Genomic DNA, 21036 nt, shown 5'->3' on the forward strand with positions numbered 1-21036 from the left:
TTAAATAGCTGTGGCCATTTCCAATAAATAAAGGAAGAGCAGAGAGAGGACTGACAAATAGCATCCTCTGAAATGAAAACTAGATGATTTAGAAATTTTGGATAGCATTCGTTAGTTTTAAAATATTTTGTTCAGTATTTTTAATAAATTCAGATTTTTCCTACTATTTAAGATGTGAAATAATGACAGTCTTTCTCATTTTGTATTCATATTGGTAGCAAATTTCACCCATAGATATATCGGAATCAATTTGGTTTTAGATATTTTACAGTTTTTTAAAAAAATATTTATTTATTTATTTATTGTATTATACTTTAAATTGTAGGGTACATGTGCACAACGTGCAGGTTTCTTACATATGTATACATGTGCCATGTTGGTGTACTGCACCCATTAACTCATAATTTACATTAGGTATCTCTCCTAATGCTATCCCTCCCCCCACCCCACCCCATGACAGGCCCCGGTGTGTGATGTTCTCCACTCTGTGTCCAAGTGTTCTCATTGTTCAATTTCCACCTATGAGTGAGAACATACCGTGTTTGGTCTTCTGTCCTTGCGATACTTTGCTCAGAATGATGGTTTCCAGCTTCATCCATGTCCCTACAAAGGACATGAACTCATCCTTTTTTATGGCTGCATAGTATTCCATGGTGTATATGTGCCACATTTTCTTAATCCAGTCTATCACTGATGGACATTTGGGTTGGTTCCACGTCTTTGCTATTGTAAATAGTGCTGCAATAAACATACGTGTGCATGTGTCTTTATAGCAGCATGATTTATAATCCTTTGGGTATATACCCAGTAATGGGATGGCTGGGTCAAATGGTATTCCTAGTTCTAGATCCTTAAGGAATCGCCACACTGTCTTCCACAATGGTTGAACTAGTTTACAGTCCCACCAACAGTGTAAAAGTGTTCCTATTTCTCAAGATCCTCTCCAGCACCTGTTGCTTCCTGACTTTTTAATGATCACCATTCTAACTGGTGTGAGATGATATCTCACTAGGGTTTGATTTACATTTCTCTGATGGCCAGTGATGACGAGCATTTTTTCATGTGTCTGTTGGCTGCATAAATGTCTTCTTTTGAGAAAGGTCTGTTCATCTCCTTTGCCCACTTTTTGATGGGGTTGTTTGATTTTTTTTCCTGTAAATTTGTTTAAGATTTTTGTAGACTCTGGATATTAGCCCTTTGTCAGATGGGTAGATTGTAAAAATTTTCTCCTATTCTGTAGGTTGCCTGTTCAGTCTGACAGTAGTTTCTTTTGCGATGCAGAAGCTCTTTGGTTGCCATTGCTTTTGGTGTTTTAGTCATGAAGTCCTTGCCCATGCCTATGTCCTGAATGGTATTGCCTAGGTTTTCTTCTAGGGTTTTTACAGTTTTAGGTCTAACATTTAAGTCTTTAATCCATCTTGAATTAATTTTGGTATAAGGTGTAAGGAAGGGATTCAGTTTCAGCTTTCTAGATATGGCTAGCCAGTTTTCCCAGCATCATTTATTAACTAGGGAATCGTTTCCCCATTGCTTGTTTTTATCAGGTTTGTCAAAGACCAGATGGTTGTAGATGTGTGGTATTATTTCTGAGAGCTCTGTTTCTCTTCCATTGGTCTATATTTCTGTTTTGGTACCAGTACCATGCTGTTTTGGTTACTGTAGCCTTGTAGTATAGTTTGAAGTCAGCTGGCATGATGCCTCCATCTTTGTTCTTTTGGCTTATGATTATCGTGGCAATGCAGGCTCTTTTTGGGTTCCATATGAACTTTAAAGTAGTTTTTTCCAATTCTGTGAAGAAAGTCATTGGTAGCTTGATGGGGATGGCATTGAATCTATAAATTACCTTGGGCAGTATGACCATCTTCACGATATTGATTCTTCCTATCCATGAGCATGGAATGTTCTTCCATTTGTTTGTGTCCTCTTTTATTTCATTGAGCAGTGGTTTTTAGTTCTCGTTGAACAGGTCCTTCACATCCCTTGTAAGTTGGATTCCTAGGTATTTTATTCTCTTTGAAGCAATTGTGAATGGGAATTCATTCATGATTTGGCTCTGTGTTTGTCTGTTATTGGTGTATAAGAATGCTTGTGATTTTTGCACATTGATTTTGTATCCTGAGACTTTGCTGAAGTTGCTTATCAGCTTAAGGAGATTTTGGGCTGAGACAATGGGGTTTTCTAAATATACAATCATGTCATCTGCAAACAGGGACAATTTGACTTCCTCTTTTCCTAACTGAACTCCCTTTATTTCTTTCTCCTGCCTGATTGCCCTGCCCAGAACTTCCAACACTATGTTGAATAGGAGTGGTGAGAGAGGGCATCCCTGTCTTGTGCCAGTTTTCAAAGGGAATGCTTCCAGTTTTTGCTCATTCAGTATGATATTGGCTGTGGGTTTGTCATAAATAGCTCTTATTATTTTGAGATATGTTCCATTAATACCTAGTTTATTGAGAGTTTTTAGCATGAAAGGCTGTTGAATTTTGTTGAAGGTCTTTTCTGCATCTATTGAGATAATGATGTGGTTTTTGTCTTTGGTTCTGTTTATATGATGGATTACATTTATTGATTTGCATATGTTGAACCAGTCTTGCATCCCAGGGATGAAGCCCACTTGATGGTAGTGGATATGCTTTTTGATGTGCTGCTGGATTCGGTTTGCCAGTATTTTATTGAGGATTTTTGCATCAATGTTCATCAGGGATATTGGTCTAAAATTCTCTTTTTTGTTGTGTCTTTGCCAGGCTTTGGTATCAGGATGATGCTGGCCTCATAAAATGAGTTAGGGAAGAGTCCCTCTTTTTCTATTGATTGGAATGTTTCAGAAGGAATGGTACCAACTCCTCCTTGTACCTCTGGTAGAATTCGGCTGTGAATCCGTCTGGTCCTGGACTTTTTTTGGTTGGTAGGTTATTAATTATTGCCTCAATTTCAGAGCCTGTTATTGGTCTATTCAGGGATTCAACTTCTTCCTGATTTAGTCTTGGGAAGGTGTATGTGTCCAGGAATTTATCCATTTCTTCTAGATTTTCTAGTTTATTTGCGTAGAGGTGTTGTTTATAATATTCTCTGATGGTAGTTTGTATTTCTGTGGGATCGGTGGTGACATCCCCTTTATAATTTTTTATTGCCATCTATTTGGTTCTTCTCTCTTTTCTTCTTTATTAGTCTTGCTAGCGGTCTATCAATTTTGTTGATCGTTTCAAAAAACCAGCTCCTGGATTCATTGATTTTTTGAAGGGTTTTTTGTGTCTCTATCTCCTTCAATTCTGCTCTGGTCTTACTTATTTCTTGCCTGCTGCTAGCTTTTGAATGTGTTTGCTCTTGCTTCTCTAGTTCTTTTAATTGTGATGTTAGGGTGTCAATTTTATATCTTTCTTGCTTTCTCTTATGGGCATTTAGTGCTATAAATTTCCCTCTACACAGTGCTTTAAATGTGTCCCAGAGATTCTGGTATGTCATGTTTTTGTTCTCATTGGTTTCAAAGAACATGTTTATTTCTGCCTTCATTTCGTTATGTACCCAGGAGTCATTCAGGAGCAGGTTGTTCAGTTTCCACGTAGTTGAGAGGTTTTGAGTGAGGTTCTTAATACCGAGTTCTAATTTGATTGCACTGTGGTCTGAGAGACAGTTTGTTATATTACAGATATTTTCTAAGACAGAGTCATTTGGAAAATGTGACTTTCATTTAGTTAGTCTTGACACATGTATAGATAATATTTATTTAGTTAAATGGAGATGGTTAGTTCACATTATTTTTCAGGGATTCTGAATGTGAGGATTGGAGTATATGAAGATCATGAAAAATGTTCTTCCTAGAATCTGTATGATTTATTAAGTTTTTGATGTTCAAATATTTTATAAATTCAGCTGGAATTTCATCTTGAAACTCTACTACAAACTTCAGAAGGTCAAGAATGAACTGCATGGAAAACCATCATTACATTATTCCTGTAAGTCTCTCAGAGAAACATACTTTTTAAATCATTTTTATTTGTAATGGTAAGCAAGTTGTCAATAATCAAAACAAACATTCATGTTGAACACATCAAGATGCATACATAAAAGCCAGGCACAGTGGTTTGTGGCTGTAACCCCAGCACTTTGGGAGTCTGAGGCAGCAGGTGGATCACCTGAGGTCAGGAGTTCGAGACCAGCCTCGCCAACATGGTGAAACCCCATCTCTACTAAAAATACAAAAAATTAGCTGGGTGTGGTGGCACTTGCCTGCAATCCCAGCTATTCAGGAGCCTGAGCAAGGAGAATCGCTTGAACCCGGGAGGTGGAGGTTGAAGTGAGCCAAGATAACATCATTGCACTCCAGCCTGGGCAACAAGAGCAAAACTCCATTTCAAAAAAAAAAAAAAAAACTTGACTATTTAGAGAAAATGATTTATTTTATGGTCTAAATATTTTAGAAAAATACAAACAGAATTTATTTGTTTAAGTCATGTCAGCTTTTTCCATAGTAATAAAATCGAAAATATATTTTAACTTGTTTCATTTGCTTTCAAGTAATAGGCTTTTAAAAGTCTTTTAAATAAAAAGACTTTCAATTAAAAACTCAACATGAAATGAGAATGAACCAAATTGAATAAGAAATCACCAAATCAGATAACAATCTTGTTTCCTTAAATTGACTTTTTTTATCAGGCACTTAGATGCTAAAATATAGTTATTAAATATGTTTTGGTATTTTGTTAATTGTAGTAATACTTATGTAGGAGCCAATGCCCAAATAGAAATGTAATCTTCAGGGATAACATTCCCAGTTAGAATGCATCTCTGAGATATAAAGTTTTTGTGCAAACTTAAAACCTATGCAGCCTTAAATCCAAACTACCATCATCAAGACTGTCCTCTGGAGAACACATCATGGTGTTAAGGAAGGTGCCTCTTTCTTGAATTATTCACTCATTTAATTTAATGGAAAGTTTTAGAGACAGTATTAGATGTGGAGTCATTGAGAACCCACCCATGTGTGGAATAGTTAGTTCAACTGCTGACAGTCTTTCCAAATTTCCTTTTGCAATTTAAGACTTGTCTTCCTTGTTGGAGATAATGTGATTAGGCTAGATCCTTAAATAGAGAGGTAAATTAAAACATTATCACCCAAATTCATCTGTTTGTCATTTCAACTTCTTAATGAAGCTTAAAATATACAGCATAGTGTTAAACTATATCACCTATTCCTTCTTTTGTATATTTTTGTTAGGACAATGGATTAGAATCTATGCTCGTAAGTTTTTGACTAATAGACACTTACTGATTTAACTATAAAACCAGTTGCAGGAAATCTCTGGAATTTTACCTATGTGAAATGCCTCCCATAGCCAGAAATTGCACAGTCTCCTAAAGCTAAATGCTGAAAACCAATGGGGTATCCTGCTCCTACTTTTATTTCCCTCATAGAAAGAAAGAAGGTCTGAACTAAAGGGTGCACTTTCATCTCTACTATCCTTTTAGAAAGCTGCTTTAATGAACCTTTTATCCTTTCTGTGTAAATGTAAAACTGCCAGTAATATCTTCAAAATGAAAGGGAAAAAAGTCCTAGTATACAGACATTCCTTATACGCAGGCTCAGGCCTCTTCAGCTTTCTTTTCATATTTTCTTCCTAATCCAACCCATCTATCCCTCTAATTCAGAAGTTAGCAATTTTGTGTGTGTGTGTGTGTGTGTGTAAATGGTCAGGTAACAAACATTATAGGTTTCATGAACCACGTGGTATCTGTTACAACTATGAAATCTACCACTGTAGCATGACAACAACCATGGACAATACTTAAATAAATGAGAGGAGCTATGTTTCCATAGAACATCATTTACAAAAAAATGGACGGCAGGCTGTTACAATTGGCTACAAGGGAACTTAGCTAAATATCACTAACATTAATGTTTGCAAACTTTCTCTTCCTGCTTCCCATTGAGAGACCTCTGGCATCACACAATTTTTGCTTTTTTTGTTTTTAATAAATCTTAAAGTGGTTTCTCAGGTTGTTAAAGGTGAGGTGATTTTATAATAAAAAATAAAGAGGATAATATGATGAGAAATACATCTCAAGATCGGAGGATACATTTTTCAGAGTTTAGAGGAGTGGAAGCTGATAGAAAGCAATAATACTATGGTGCAGGTGTGTGACTGCAAAATAGTGAACATGTTACGTAATAGACTTTTAGTACCTACTCAGAGATAAAACAGCCTACACATCACCCTGACCATGTGATATCACTTGCATTAGTATGCTTTCAGGTGTTAAAATTCAAGAAGAAGTTTATGAGAATGTTTTCCTGGCAATGCTTATGCTGTGTGACCTACTCATAGACACATCTTTTTTGGATATGGGACCCTGGTTTTCTTCTTTAATGGCCATTATATCTTCTCTATCAAATCAACCATATCCTGTGAAGATCTTTGGAGTTGTGCTTTTGTCCTGTAACATAAATTATTTTGAAATTACTTTTGTTTGAATGGACAATTTCTATAGACCAACTAAGACACGACTCTAGGTTAAACACAAGGGTATCATGAGCTCTGGACAAAATTGTGAAGTGAAAGGAGTAAATGAAAGGAATTTGAACTTCATTGTGCATATGAGAGGCCATTTAGTGTGGTGATAAAAGCATGTGATTTGGGACTAGATACATCTATGTTCAAATAAATCTCTGCATTTTCTATCTCCAGGATTGGTCAGGCTGCTTAGGGTCTCTGTAAAAGAGAATAATGATAATCATGTCAGTTAGGTCTAAAGAGGTTAGGCAATTTTCATAAAGGAACTAAATGATAGAGATTGGATTTGAACACTGCCACCCACTCCAGGCCACATCCTCATTAAGAAATCCCTGTCTCTTTATATGTAACTCATCATTTCTGTATGTTTATTCCTAAGGAGGAGTCTTCCTCCTCCTATTCCAACATTATTTCATCTTTGGTAAGTTTGTTCATCAGTCAGAATTACTACTTGAAAATGTAAGAAGCCACACTCTGGTTAACATCATATGAAAAAGAAATTATTGAAAAGATGGCAGTATGTCACAGAATCAATAAGAAGACTAAAGAAACAGACTAGGAAAACTAGCAAGAGTTGAAATAGACTATGGAACAAGAACTGCAGCCAAAACCATTCCAAAGGAATAGTAGGTAGGCTGTATGCTGCCCCTGTTGACACCACCACTGTGACTGGTATGGAACTTGGATGAACCACCATCACAAACGGCACAGCACCAGAGGCTGCCTCCGCTGTTCCTTCCAGAATGAATTACAACATCTTTAGTTTTTTCTGGCATTACTTATCTCATATCCAAAGCCCTGAACAGGAGTATCCAAGCATTTTAGCTAATGCTCACGCATCCTAGGAGCTGGGAGCATTGGTTGGGGTCGTACTTCCCAGCTGTGCTGGAACTCCTCCATCAGGCAGGGTGTCTAGGCAGTAAACATGATAAACAGCCACTTTAGTGGCATGTTCTCCACTAAAGCGCAGTCTCCCTGACAGTAGGTACCAGAGATATCCTGTGGAGCCCTCATTTTCCTATGACTAACTCAGAAGCACTTCCCTTTCCTATTTACATCTATTTTTTTTCTTCTCCATCTTGGGGTGTCTCTCTCCTCCATAGATTATCTTGGAAGAGCATATATGTGTCCTTCCCAGTCACCAAATCATTACTAATTCCTTTATTGTTTTAGTATTTCAAGATCTTAAATCTGAAAAAAATAAAAAAATAACAAAATTTTTTTAAAAAGGGATTTTGCAAAGTATCAAGGAGTCTTATAAAGTTCTTTGGGGTACAATTTCTAATCTAAATCCTAATTTTCTTACTAGATTGTATGCAGAAGTCTTTTACATGAGGCAGAAAAGCAATCAGATGAATTGTACTTTAACGCAGAATATATTTACACTTTTAAATCTACAATTGCCCTTGTTAGTAGCAATTGACCAATCCTTTTTGAGGTCTTTCTACTATCTCCTGGAGTGCAAGCCCTTCTCCATTTGCTCTTGTTGTTAAAATTTTAGATTGTGGCTGAGAGATCCATATAAATTTTCACCAATAGGAGAGATATGGTAAATTCAGGATAACCCCCCCTCTAGTCTAGCAGTTTCCTGTTCCAAATTATAAGCATTCAGTAAATATTTCATTTGAATTGAAGCAAAATGATCATAATCCCCCTCCCACTGCCATGATGGAACTTCCAGATTATTTACATGTGAGCCTTAGAAAACAGCTTTATTCAGAGTAATGATTGACTCGGGTGAGTGAGAAAAACTTCTCTACTTGTTAGATTTACAGTGGTACCACACATTTTGGTTAGAGAAATGATTACATACATGTCTGCTTTATTTAAATCTAAAATTTAATTAAATAAATATTACTCTCTTTAGTTAAGAATTGTGTTCCATTTGTACAACTTGAATGAATGCCTTAAGAAAATTTTTCTCAGCAGACTGGATTATAATTATATGACAAATAGGAGTTCCCCTCTCTCCCCCAAACTCAAATCACTAGAATAAAACATATTTACAAGTGCTTTTTTTTCCTCATAGTTTTCATTGTGTTATTCTTTATCATACTTTCAGTTTAAGCAGATACAGTGCCATCTGGAAGTTTAAAAAATAAGATAAAGATACATTTAACCGAAATCAATAGAGAAAAAAATGATAGTCACCCATGTTGTTTTATAATTATACTATGGATTTTCCTTCCAATAAATTACTCTAGCAACACATCTAGCAAAAATTTAAATTATCCACGGAGGATTTTACGGATGATCAGTGATGACACTAATATATAGCTTGGCTGAAATGCATTATGCTAAAACAGGAACCCAGTTCTCAAAGGTTAAAAATATAATCAATAACTTGCTGAAAGAAAATGTATTAGAGAGGATCTGCAACAATTTTATGGAGAATAAAAGAGGCAAATATTAAACAAGGCAGATAAAAATAATGTTTGATTTCTGATCTGTGAAAGCATTAAATTGGTATTAGTGAAACTCTATACCATTATCTAAATAGTTGCCTTTGTTTTCCAAATTAAGTCAACCTAGAACACAGTGGTTAAGTAGTAATCTGATATATATCAGTCGCTTATACAATAATTAGGAAAATTCAATTCACAAAGTCAAAATTAGGCAGTTTTGGCTTTTGTCTACTCAAAGCAACCCATTGTGACTCTCTCAAGGGGAACATTAATCTTACAAATAAATATAACAGAATTCCCATGCTAAATATTCCTTATCTTCTGATTCTCAGGGCACAGTTCTCATTCAGGTTCACATACCTAGAATTTTAAAATTTCAACCTTTGACAGAATGTAAGGCATAAATCCATGTACAGAAAACCAAGCAAATCTGATTATTATCTATCTCTCATATATTTGTCAATTAAAGAAGAGTAGACAAACTGGGAGCATTCGTACATATTTTTTTCCCATCCAAATTCATATATTCTGAAAGGTTACAAAGTAACTTCTTCAGGGCACATTTTATTGAAACACACATAATACATATCAAATTTTATTTTTCTAGTACTACATTAATTTAAAATGTTAAAATGTCTATTTAGTAATCCTTTTGAAATTTTTCTTACAATAACTAGTTAATAGTAACACAAAGACCAAAAACATTTTATCAAACAAAGGGAAGTCAAATTATTATTGTTACTCATTTATAGTTGTGTTTTTCATTGCATTCCAATTCTTCAATAATTTATAATTTTATACTGTTATAATATACCTACTCTTTCTCTTGACCAGAATATTGGATTTGTATAAACTTCATTCCCTTAACTTCACAGACAGCAATGTGTTTGCTTTTACAATATTCTGACTAATATAGCCATGCAAAGTGTTGAATCTCCAGGCTCAGTTTTGTGTCTCACAGGTTTATGCTACACTTGCCTCATTGCTGAGAAAAATAAAACAAATAAAATGCAGGCTAGCAGCTGGAGCTTGGGGTACTCATTTTCAGTTGAGAGCTGATAATTAGGCTGCATCCGTTCAAGCACATAACTAAAGGTAAGATGGTTCTGCTACAGACAAAACTACTCTGAAGGAATTTCATTTCTAATTATGGGTCCTGATAGAATATATTTGTACCTAATCCATAATGGAATGTAACCTCCTGGGAAATAAAGAAACCAAGATATGAAAATCACATTTTAAATTTAGAAGTTAGGGATAACTCCTGTTTGGAAATGTTTTATAAATATGAAAAAGAGTAATTTGTGAAAAGACAAAAGTCTACAAAAGGAAAGAAACATTTTTCCCAAGATCCTGGCTGGGATAGTGGGGTTGTTTATACTGATATACCATGTAGCTGTGTATACAGATATAGAGATATATATCAAAGAAAGAGACATGGACAAAGGCAGAAATTGAGGCCAAGATGGAGAAGTTGTAACTTGTATTCAAAGATATCTGAGCACATGCATATGCTCTGTCCTAAATTCTCCTAGTTAGCTTTCAAATGAAGGTAATTACTTTGAAATCATCATTAAATTTGTCAGGTCACCAAAGCAATGAATTTAAATGCCATGAATTGATAAATTCATTGTTTAAAAACTGTTGACGTTATTCCACAGAAAAAAAAACTTATACACTTAGGTAAAATAGGCTCAGTCTTTTTATTACTGCATCACTTTGTGGTGTAATGAACTCATGCTGACTGAATTTACACATAGTTAATGTTTTGGATGCCGAATAGGACTACCAATGTTCTAGTAACCTAGAAATTTCCCTAGATTCATAAAACATGCCTCTCTTTTCATGTGCATGTAATATAATCCCAAATAAACCAAATAAGTAGAATTACAAATGCATAAAATTGTCTCTAGTCTGAAACACAAAATGGCTACCTTTTAAACCCAATTACAGAATCAGAGTGGTTGAAATTAGGTTAGGGAGGGTCTGACTACAGGGTCCTCCATTCAGATACTAGATACAATGTTGTTTCTATTTCTTAAAAAATGAATTTGCAATTTTGCTTCTTATTCAATGGTCTAATCCATGGGATGCATTCAAAATTTCCTCATATTCACTTAATTCAGGTTCCTGTGTTCTCTAATGTGGCATGTAATTGTAGTTATTAGAGAAATACCACCATTACAGAATTTGCCCAACTGAAAAGTTTGCACATCAGTACCACTTAAAATTTGAAATATCTACTGAATTCATTTGTCAGGGTTTCTAGAATGTATCAATATGCTTGACTCAAAATGTAATTTAGTGGTGTTCAAACGATTACAAGGGCTGCTTAATGGGGTTGTATCTCTAAAGAAATTTTTTGTTGCCTGATTTGAAAAACTCATTGCATGTGACATTCCCCACCCTGTGTCCAAGTGTTCTCATTGTTCAATTCCCACCTAAGAGTGAGAACATGCGGTGTTTTGGTTTTCTGTCCTTGTGATAGTTTGCGGGGCCTGTCGTGGGGAGGGATAGCATTAGGAGATATACCTAATGTAAATGACAAGTTAATGGATGCAGCACACCAACATGGCACATGTATGCATATGTAACAAACCTGCACGTTGTGCACATGTACCCTAGAACTTAAAGTATAATAATAATAATAAAGAAAAACTCATTGCAATATTTCTCAAATTCTTGAGATTCAAAGAAATATATATTCTTGTGAGAGGCTCAACAAAAAAAAAAAATCAATGTGGAAATATATTTTTCAAACCCTCTGAACTTATTTTTCTTCTCAGAGAATCAAAATACACATTTGAGTAATAAAGAGTCTGAGGAATCCTGATCAAAAGAAAGCTATTTATATTTGTTAACTTTTGTTTTTCGCAGCATTTCTTAAAAGCATATTTGACTAGAAAGCCAACGCAAGACTTTTAGTATCAAATATTTTCACATGCAACAACCTATTTATCTGAAGAACACTTTGAAAATGCTTGCTTATTGAAACGTACAGTTTTACTGCACACAAAGTAATAACAATTACTTAATTGCAACTCCTTAATGCTTAAATTTAATTTCACATCTTGTAATCTCTGATACAAGTTTGTAACCTGGGTTCATGGGCTGTATGGAGTTAATAAGCTCTTGAAAACTGTATGTAAAAACGTGGGTATATTCATATTTCTCTAGGAAAGACTAAATAACCTTCATCTGATTATAAAAAGTCCATGACTAAAACATTAGGTGTCCTTAATCTGTTAAAGGCTAAACATCTATTTCAAAAGTAAGAATTTTTAAAATGCATTAATAAATATTTTAAGTGCTTATGAGTGGAAACAAAGGTGTATATAGTCAACTCCATCCTGAATAGGTGATATTATGAACAGAAAGTAAGTTTCACATCAATCATACATATGCATTGTGGAAAACAGCAGCAATTGCACCTGCTTCTTAGCTTCTGATATCACCTCAGTTTATGCTTCAGAATAACTCTGACATCTTTACTGAATCACTCTTGTTTTCCTACTGTGACTAATTCTCTTCCACCATGTTACACCGAAAAAATGTATTTTCTATGTTTATCACAGTAGTGTTCAAGGAATTGCCTTTTTCCAGAATTGAGTTGAGGAGGATGACTCTTGCCAGTGTATAAATTAATTGTTCATGAAGAGGTCAATGAAAAAAAGGTAAGTTTTTATTGTGGTTAAAAAAAAAAAAACAAAAAAACAAAAAAACAAAACAAAACAAAAAAACCACTGAGTATCTCCAGTGTTTTATTCTCATAAAAATTGATACAAAGTTTAAGTGATGGAAAAGAATAAGATTATAATCTGAAAATGAAAACTAGGATCCCTACAGGGTTCTTCATTTTACATACTTTAAAGAAATCCTATTCAAAGAGCAGACAGAAAGTTTTATAAAATTTCTTGATTTCTTTTTTATAACTTGTTAGAAAGCAGCCAAGTGCCTTTGGGGGTATAATAATTAAGTTGTTCTGATTGGATTGCAACAAACTGCTATTTTTTTGGAAATAAGATGACATTCTTTTAAAATTTAACAGAGATATTGGATGCCTACAGGAAACTGGAGTATCTGTTATATAGGTAAAAGGCATAGAAGTTAGTTGATGAGGAAAAATGAAACAGAGTGAGAAAATTATGGATAAGAAGAAGTAAAAATTGAAATATTTTGTATTTATTTGACCAGACGAGTGGGAGTTAAAATTGAGTATTGTCAATGTTCAGGAAAAACTGAAACTGTTCACATGATTACTCCCAGCTACTTACAGAAATGATTTTCCTCCTGTAATATGCTAATAGCACTATTATAATAATATATTTTAATTTAATACATGATAATTTTTTATCATGTCTTCATTTTCTTTGGCTAGACTGTAAAAGGAGAAATGTCAGTTAATAGCATTCACTTTTTATTTTATAAAATAAATACGCATTTATTGTTTTAAGTGTGCAATTATTGTTTTATAGAGTTTGGGAGAAAGTTATTTGTTAAAATCCAGATGAGATGTTTAAGAGGCAAATTTACTTATTTGGTACTTACTTGATTTGAAATTCAAGTTCTTCCCCCCCGGTCAGAAAGCAGTCAAGTGCCTTTGGGGGTATAACGATTAATTTGTTCTGATTGGATTGCAACAAACTGCTATTTTTTTGGAAATAAGATGACATTCTTTTAAAACTAACAAACATACAAATGGGGAGAGGGATTAAAAATGTTTAGATTAACCGAGCATAGTAGCAAGCACCTGTAGTCCCAGCTACTTGGGAGGTTGAGGTAGGAGAATCACCTAAGCTTGGGAAGTTGAGGCTGCAGTGAGCAGTGATCACTCCACTGCAGTCCAGCCTGGGCAACAAAATGAGACCCTGTCTCAAAACAACAACACCACCAAAAAGGTTATATGACTACAAAGGAATTTATGAGTGTTTGTTCTAGACAGAATGAAAAAAGCCTATCCTATCTAGACCCCAAATAATTAAGGCTAGAGTAATAATAAATAAACACATAGTAAAATATGTGTTTTCTTAAATAAAGTATTTCAGATGCCCAGAACATTAAGATCTTATTACAGCATAGCTTATACACACATGAACACACATACACACACAAATAACAGTTTTGGTTTTTATTTAATCCAAATGTAGTATTTTACCCACTGAAACTCAGATACAGTGACATTCTAAATGTTAAATAACTACGAATTCATGACCCAATAAAAATTGCAAACAATACTCAAATTTTTTCTACTGAGAATTTGGTGTGCCATTAATGAGACTCTAATTCTTATTTATTTTGGCAATTCCCTCTTGAAGTTACTGAGACATTTTTAAACACTCAAAGCACATAATACATAACACAACATGTCCATTTATCCCACAATGTCATTAGAACAGAATCTGAGATTGATAAACTTAAGAAAAATTAAGGTTAATTGGGCATTAAGGGATAAATATAGATAGTCTAGTCAAATGAGTCTAGAAATTCTGAGGTTGAGATTAATTTTAACATACAGTAGTAAACCTACAAGATTTTATCTGTACTAATAATGCTTTTCACACTACAAACTCTGGATGTCAATGCTCAGATTTCAAATGTGAAAGGAACTAGGAAATTGTCAAAAAAATAAGAACAAGTATAAATTGATTTATTAGCATTTGCTAATGTTATTTTATAAAATGCAAATATATTTCTCCAATCACAACAAATAAAATACCCTCTACACTAAGTATTTAAAACACATAAAGTAGGCTATTTTAAAACTCTAATTAATTTTTTTTATTTAAATGCTTTTATCCTTCCTGTTGGGATGAGATTCATGAGTAGACAAAGACATTAGATGCCTACAGGAAACTGGAGTATCTGTCATATAGGTAAAAGGCATAGATGTTAGCTGATGAGGAAAAATGAAACAGAGAATGAGAAAATTATGGATTAAAAGAAGTTAAAACTGAAATATTTTGCATTTATTTGACCAGACGAGTGGGAGTTAAATTGAGTATTGTTAATGCTCAGGAAAAACTGAAACTGTTCACATGATTACTCCCAGCTATTTACAGAAATGGTTTTCCTCCTGTAATATGCTAATAGCACTATTATAATAATATATTTTAAAAGATGGAAATAAAACAAGCATTAGTTGAAAGCTAAGCCTTCTTGTGTTCTCACAGCTTCACTTTGGAGTAAATCTGAGGAGACATTCTGAAGGAGGTTGCTCCATTCTAAAAGAATGGTAAGGTAAGGGTCCAGTTTCATTATTCTTCATATGGCTAGCCCGTTATCCCAGCACAATTTATTGAATGGGGTGTGTCCCTCCCCTATTGCTTGTTTCTGTTGTCCTTGTCAAAGATTAGATGGTTGTAGGTGTGCAGCTTTATATCTGAGTTTTCCATGCCATCCCATAGGTCTCTTTCACCATATACAAAAATTTACTCAAGATATATTAAACATTCAAATATAAGACATAAAACTATCAATATAAAAATCCTAGAAGAAAACCTAGGAAATACCCTTTTCAACATCAGACTTGGCCAAGAAATTTTGACTAAGTCTCCAAAAGCAATTGCAACAAAAACAAAAATTGGACAAGTGGGACCTAATTAAACTAAAGGGCTTCTGCACAGCAAAAGAAACTAACAACAGAGTAAACAGATAATCTACAAAATGGGAGAAAATACTTGCAAACTATGCATCTGACAAATGTCTAATATCCAGAATCTATAAGGAACTTAAACAATTGAAAAAGTGGAAAACAAGTAACTCCATCAAGAATGGGGCAAAGGACATAAACAGACATTTCTTTAAAGAAGACATACGTGCAGCCAACAAACGTATGAAAAATGCTCCAGATCACTAAACACCAGAGAAATGCAAACCAAAACCACAATGAGATACCACCTAACTCTAATCAGAATGGTTATTATTAAAAAGTCAGAAAACATCAGATGCTGGCAAGGTGCAGAGAAAAGGAAATGCTTGTACACTGTTGGTTGGGAATGTAAATTAGTTTAGCCACTGGTGAAAGCAGTTTGGAGATTTTTCAAAGAACTTAAAATAGAGCTACTATTCAACTCAGCGATCCCAATACTGGGCATATACCCAAATGAAAATAGATCATTATACCAAAAAGGCACATGCACTCATGTTTATCACAGCACTATTCACAATAACAAAGACATGAAATCAACCTAGGTGCCTATCAGTGGTGGACTGAATTTTAAAAAAATCTCGGTACATATGTACCATGGAATACTGCACAGTTATAAAAAATAAAAACAAAAACATGTCCTTTGCAGCATTGTGGTTGCAGCTGGAAGCCATAATCCTAAGCAAATTAATGCAAGAGCAAAAAACCAAATACTGCATGTTCTCATTTATAAGTAAGTGCTAAACACTGAGCACACGTGGACATACTCATGGGAACAACAGACGCTGCAGCTACTAGAGAGGGGAGGGGAGGGAAGGGATGGCATGATTGAAAAACTATTTATTGGGTACTATGCTCGCCACTTGGGTGATGGGATCTTTACCCCAAACCTCAGCATCATACAATATACTCATATAACAAACTTGCACAGGTACTCCCTCTATCTAGAATAAAAGTTGTAATTTTAATAAATAAATAAAAGTATTAAAAATGGCTAAAGATAGATGGCAAGAAATTTAAATGGAAGTTGAAAGAATCAACTCAAGCTTTCAAATTCAAAAGAACTTTTGTGTATCACAGACATGTTATTGCTCCTGCTGAATGGTCATGTCAAGGTAGCTAATAAAAAAGATGTTGTCTTGCTTATTCTATCCACTTTTTGGAAGAAAATTCCAAGACAGACGGCTGAGGCTCATTCTCTTGACTCTTGTATAAACTGTATTAGGGCGGGAGAAATTGTACTAGCCTTCTTTTGTTTTCTGGCTATGACAGAGTTGGGTCCACCCAGAGTGGCGAGCGGCAGTTCAACTGGGAGTCTGCAAGGGAACCCCAGTCATCTCTAAGAGAGTGTTTAAATAGGTATGAACAGTCATTATTGGTCCAATCAACATCAACTCAGGAGTATGGTATTATCAGTAAACAAGGGAGATGGCGGACAAAATTAAATAGCTTCCTAGATCCTTCTAAAAAATAATTTCACATTGTGATTTTATTATTATATTCAAAGTATAGCAACTTCCCAGAATATTAGACGCAGCCGCAACAAAGTGTTCCTACAGAAACACATTGTAAAGTATAAACAGGCAAAGATCCTTGGTACTCATGTCACTCGGCATTTTTTCCTTTCATTTTATAATTATAATTATAATATCCTTTATGTATAAAGAATTCATTACAAATGCTAGATATAAAAGGTCATAAATCATACTAAGAACTTAAATTGTATTTAGCTGCGATATCCCTTTGATCTGGAGATAGTGTAATAGAGGAAAATTAATGTGGAGAGTCAGATAGAGTGTGTTCAATTTTGAGATCTGCTATTTCAATGGCATTAAATGGCTGAAAGCATTTTGTGTAGATTTAATAGCTAAGCATTTACTATGGGATATTGATTAGTAATAGCAGAAATCATACATTTATTTTCCTGTTGTGACAATTCGAAATAACCACCAGGACTCCACGGCTTGAACTGCCTAAAATAACGGACAACTTTCAAGAGATTCAAGTACTAAAACACTCTTGTTGTGAATTTTTTCAAGTATCTAAATTATATTAAAAAAAATTAGCATCCTGTTTTGTTGCCCCTTGAATTATTCAGAAAACTATGATTATTTATAATTGTCCTTGAGGCCTTATTTATTCTGATTTTACAATTACATACATATAAAGTTACTCAGTGGGATACAAGAACTAATCTTTTGCCCTTTGTCTAATAAAGAGGGTTGGAAAGAGCAGTCATGTCGAATATGTGCAGTAGTCAAACTCAGATGCCTCTCAAGATCGTCACCAATATTCAGAAATAATCATTTTCTGTTTCACATTCTCCCTGAAACTCATTACGCCTAGGTCAGCAAGGCCATGGGTTTCATTCCCAACACTACCAACCATGGCAATATATGCCTACCTACATGTGGTTATAGTCACAGATTGTTTACTATAACTTAAATAAATAACAAGAAATTATATGAAACTGGGATTTCAAAGTGAAAACATTTTTATGTTTATATTTATATTTATAAAATGTATTTATAAAATAGGTTTTATAAATAAACAGAAATAAAATGCTCACTAAATATCTATGACTGATTTGTTGTTATTGGGGATGGTATTGAATCTATTAAAATATGGAACTTTGATTCCAAGCCTATCACAAACCTAAATATTATCTATTCTAGATGCATCATTTATTTTATCTTATGAACAGTTCCTTGGTCATCACAGTTGAAGATTTATATCAGAGTTTACATTTAACATCTCAAAACCAGCAATCTCATTTTAAATATTCTGATTATGCAAAAATTGTTTCATATCACCCTGCTAGTATTTATAAAATTGAATATCCTAAGTAAAAATTTACATGATATATTAGAGGAACATTCAACATATTTAAAATAAATAAGTAATTTCAGCTCATTCTGAGAAACTTTATCCATGTTACAAGGAGAAAATGAATTGTACAATTCTATTTGGCTACGGTAACCAAAGAGACCTGAGAAACACACTCACTATGGTTTTATTAAATATTTGGTGAGACCTCAGGGAATTCTGTTTTCACAAGAACTTAATAGAGCTTCTAAAAAAATAGTGAATTGAAAAGTTATTGAGAGTTTGATTCTGGGACTGAGACTTGAAGAAGAAAGGAAATCCAATTTTGCAGGGCATCCCTAAATGGCCAAGAAAAACCCTTCTTCCCCACATCCAGGTTAGACAGAATCAGTGTCGTGTCATGTTACAGCACTAAATAGTTATTAGTGGATGGATACAGCCACAGCTTAGGAAATATTAGTCCCCGCTTACACTGTACTTAACGGCAATCTCTGATTATAGATTTCCAAGGTACATGTGTATTTTCTTTGGGCCAGCTACTCTACTCAGAAGCCCTCAACTAAGTCTCTCAATTTGGGGCATACATTACTTTCCTTGCTCTAGAATCCTTCACTCTAAACTTCTCAGATAATGGTATGATGCCTTCCATTAATATCACACTCAGTGAAACCAGAACTTCTACTTTAGGCTGTAATCTTGTAGCTAAAAGATTGACCTCTCCATCATGTGGAAGTTGAAGAGCTTAAGAGATGTCCCTCAGGCATACAGAGTAAGTGGGCATGATGGTTAATTTTATGAGTCAATTCGACTAGACTATGAGGTGCCCAGATATTTTGCATGACTTTGGGAGTGTTTCTGGTTTACACTAACATTTCTACTGGTAGACTGAGTAAAGCACATTGTCATCATTGTGGGTGCACCTTATCAAGTACACTGGAAACCTGAATAAACCAAAAAGGTGGAACAAGGGAGAATTCTCTCTCTGTCTCTCTGTCTTCAAGCCAGGACAGCAGTCTTCTCCTGCCTTCCACTTGGACTTGGACTGGAGCTTACACCATCATCTTCCCTAGTTCTCAGTCCTTCAGACTCAGACTAAAACTATACCTTTGGCTCTCTTGAATTTCCAGCTTCCTAACTTCAGATCATGGGACAAGAGCTCTTGATTTTGTCTATCTGAAGAAATTAGACTAACACACTAGGGGAGAAGCAGGAGGAGAGAGACACTCTGGCACACAGTGTTTTGCCACAAATGGTTGTCCTTTAGAAAAATAAAAATGTGAACATTCTCTGAGAAAATCCTGCAAATTGGTTAACCACAAAGGTATTTATAACCTTTCTCCCTTACATCCTTCTACAGAGCATGGAATATTAAAACACCCATCTGCTTATAACTGAGATTGGCCTGGGTTCTACCCCTACAGAAGAAGATATAATTAGAGTTTTCAGTAGACAGCTCTGGCTACTATTGATAGACTATGCATCTTTGGTCCTTTCCCCTTTTCAGCTTTCTTTATACTTGAAAATACAGTACTATGTGCTTCCTTACCCTGAGCATGAGAACGATCCCCTTAGGACAGGGGAGCAGAAAGGTGGAAAGTACATAGGGGCTTGATGACATTATAGAGCCACAACAAAGCATTGCACTTACAGGTCTTGCTGGAAAAAATATATAAATTACTGAGTTATGCCAGCTACTATTAATTAGATTTTTCTGTCACTCACAACCAAAAACATTTCTAACTGATACAACTTCTTATAAATGCAGTCATTTCTATAATTTAACACCTAGGACATCTAATTTACTTTGATAACTATTGCTAAAATTATTAATGTCACCAAAAATAAAATATGATTTAGCATACTGAACCTTTGGCAAGGGCATCTAAACCATGTGATAATTTCACAGAAAAATCAATTTCTGCAATAATCAAATCTATTCAGCAGCCTTAATATGGTTAAGAAACTCAAAGAATAGATCTTGATAGACCAACTGTTGCTTATTGATGTGAAAGTACAAAACAGCTGAACAACACAATAAAAGTATATAATTTAATGGTATCAAGCACTGTTTGTTGATTTATTCAGAGAACACAAGAAGAGTCAGGTACCAATGCAAAAAGACTACCAAATAATAGAATTGTAAATATAGGCCCATTTCACAGAATATAAAAATTATTTGTCAATAAGAGGATCCTACAATCAAAGATATTATGGTAGCTAGACAAAATATTCATGAAGATCAAACCCCAAGCTGTGTCAAACAAAGTAGTCTTTTTAAAAAGTTGGAATTAAAGTAGAATTTTGAGGAAGTATCTAGGGATATGGATATTATTACTTTATTTCTATTTAAGAGGCAATTTGGAAAAAACCTACTCATGAGTTTAGTGTCCTTTGTATTTGGTATCATTTATTTATATGTAATAATAATCAGTTCTAAAATGCTGAAAGGTATTTCCTCCACACTTTGGTTTAGGAAATGCATGCTAAATTTTTCCAAACCATTTTTGCTCAAGCAGTCTTTTTGTACAAGGATAATACAAAGGGAAAAATATCATCCTCTCTTCAAGGGTTCTTCCATTTCCAATTGATGAGAACCAATTAAATGAGATTTTCTTCCACATACACAAGAATGTCAGCGTTTTTACTTAGC

This window comes from Papio anubis, chromosome 6 (genome assembly GCF_008728515.1).
Source record: "Papio anubis isolate 15944 chromosome 6, Panubis1.0, whole genome shotgun sequence".
Classification (NCBI taxonomy): Eukaryota; Metazoa; Chordata; class Mammalia; order Primates; family Cercopithecidae; genus Papio; species Papio anubis.